The 2,500-nt window shown below is 42.1% G+C and overlaps 1 protein-coding gene across 8 annotated transcripts in view; it reads left to right on the forward strand.

Annotated features, from left to right (window-relative positions):
• Window positions 1–1,139: 1,139 nt before the first annotated feature.
• The window catches only part of eya4 (EYA transcriptional coactivator and phosphatase 4), a 78,493-nt gene continuing 77,132 nt past the window's right edge, over window positions 1,140–2,500 (forward strand). For all 8 annotated transcript variants that reach the window (XM_042096359.1, XM_042096364.1, XM_042096366.1 and 5 more), the window contains exon 1: window positions 1,140–1,598. The gene's annotated coding sequence lies outside the window, so the exon portion shown is untranslated. The remainder of the gene's footprint in view (window positions 1,599–2,500) is intronic.

Raw genomic sequence — 2,500 nt, forward strand, 5'->3', positions numbered from 1 at the left:
GTGTGCGTGTGTGTTTGGTGTTTGTGCATGTATATGTATGTGTGTGTGTGTATGTCTGTGTTTGTGCAAATATATGTATGTGTGTGTGTGTGTGTCTGTGTTTGTGCATGTATATGTATGTGTGTGTGTGTGTGTGTGTGTGTGTGTGTGTGTGTGTGCGTGTGTGTCTGTGTTTGTGCATGTATATGTATGTGTGTGTGTGTGTGTGTGTGTGTGTGTGTGTGTGCGTGTGTGTAAGTGTGCCTTGGGTGTAAGGGCAAGAAGGGAATGTAACACCCAATTTTAGTCTCTCTCTCACTCTCCCTCTCAAACACACACACACACACACACACACACAAACACTTGGTTTCCCAATAACTGCTCCTGCTTTTCAATGCTTTTTAAAATTACTTTTTTTGTCTCTGCTCAACTTAAATATATTGCTACATCATTTGCATGGGCATTTGGCATTTGTGATTTTGAGCTGTTCTGTTCATCAGTCTAGCAGACAGCTGCCTGTGGTGCCAGAGGGCATGGTGTAGACAGAGTATGGCCATCAATTCTCAGGAGAAATAAAGATATGCTTTACGTTGTGGGGACTTATCCACAATAAATCACTTGAATAGATTAATTGGTTTGATAGATTTTTGTGTTCAGATCAAGAGAAATAGAGAGAAAGAGAGAGAGATGTTTCAGAGTTGATTGTGGAAAGTGTCCGTAATTCCAGACTCCCTCCTGTTCATTGACCTTTGACATCCGCCCTTCTGACCTCCTTTATAACCTCAGTCACTCTCACCCTCAACATATTTCCCTCTAGGCTACTTTGCTCCCTTTCTCTTTTTGAGAGTGTGTTCACTAAATAAACAAATACATTCAAATCTTCTCCGATGGTTAAATAGCAGCATTTTAGTCATTAAATCACTGGCAATCAGAAACCTCATTGGTTATTAGTTAAGTTTGAATCCCTGCGTTTGTGGGGTTGAATTAAACGGCATGATCGTTTGGACCAAACTATTAATAAGAATTTCATTATGGCATCTCAGGCGCTCGAGCTGTACCCCATTACAGGTTTGGGCTCGAGCCAAAATACTCGCGCATGGCAGCTGAACGCATGCGCAGTAGAGCGCTCCGTCTTCGCTCAGTAGTCGGTGAAAGGAGGGGGTGTGGGTGCCGGTGTTGCGGGAGCTAGAACTCTCAATAATGAAGTGCTGCCACGGCGTGCGAAAGTGCGCGAGCTAACTTTAGTGCTGTAAATAAAAAAAAAAACAACCTCGCAATAGATAGCTGCCAGACAGTGCATCTGTAAAGAAACCACCAATTATTTACTCGATGAACTTAGTGCACTTAAAGCTTTTTTTTCGAGTAGTTTGTGAGTCTTCTTAGAGTTTGTTGTGGTCACTTCGGCTTCTTGGTTCGTCTGCTGATCCAAGCAACGGATGAATATCTGCAGCGCGAGCCTTTGCACGAATAGTCTACAAAGTGAAGGCGCGTGGGGACTGTTTTCTGGACTTTTCCCGGATCATCTGTTTAAGAAATATTGGTACACGGAAATGGCTCTAAATTGAATGTGGAAAAGAACTGGGAAATCTTCGGTGGTACAAAAATACTTTTATACCAAGGTATGTGAACTGACAAGCTTGTCCCCCTTTGCGTAGACAGAAATGTCATTTTGTAGGAATTTCACCAGAAGTATACCCCCACAATACTTATATTTTGTTTTCTAGATAGCTTTGAATTTATTATACGCGAAGAACACATGCAAAAGTGTTTACACACAACACATACAAAAAAAGCGTTAATTAGCCTGTATAAATGCATGGTTGTTAGATCATAAGCCCAAATGTGATGCAATCATATATGAATGGGAAACTTACTTTTTTAATTCGTTCATCTGCCCATCATTCACTCATTCGTGCGTTCAACATCACATGACGTAAGTGCAGTCTATGGTGTACTTCAATGTAGCCTACCTACTGCAAACAAAAATAGATTTCCTTGTGTTTTACTTTGTATATAAAATAAATGAGCCTTGTGTCTTTTTCTCTACACCTTGTAAACAGTTGTTTGTAAACCTTTTCGTCACCAGTAAAGTTTTTTCAAGTTTGTGGCTGGGTCTTCCTCTGGCCACGCGTTCCCACGTGGAGTCCGTGTTTGTATTTGATATGGAGGAAATGGTAGCCTAATATCATGCGAATGCAGCGGACTGTCAGCGAAGCGCTGGCCATTGGCCTGGCTCTTGCGCTGGCGATAACGACACGAGCTAGGCTACACCTGACACCCCCGGAGACGCACCGGTGTAGATTTCACGCTGTAGGGGCCCGGACTTCTCACGGCATTATTCACACAAGTCCCAGGCGCATTCGGGGCACCTTTTCAGACAGTATTGTGCTCTGTCCAGATCACTCTAAAATACTTGTTATTGACTATTAATTAATGTTAGATCAGTTTATAAGTATTTGTGCGTAATGTAAATATTAGACGGCGTAGGTTCAACAAGCGTGCTATGTTAAATTTGAGCTGA

Source organism: Alosa sapidissima, chromosome 6 (genome assembly GCF_018492685.1).
Source record: "Alosa sapidissima isolate fAloSap1 chromosome 6, fAloSap1.pri, whole genome shotgun sequence".
In the NCBI taxonomy this organism is placed as follows: Eukaryota; Metazoa; Chordata; class Actinopteri; order Clupeiformes; family Clupeidae; genus Alosa; species Alosa sapidissima.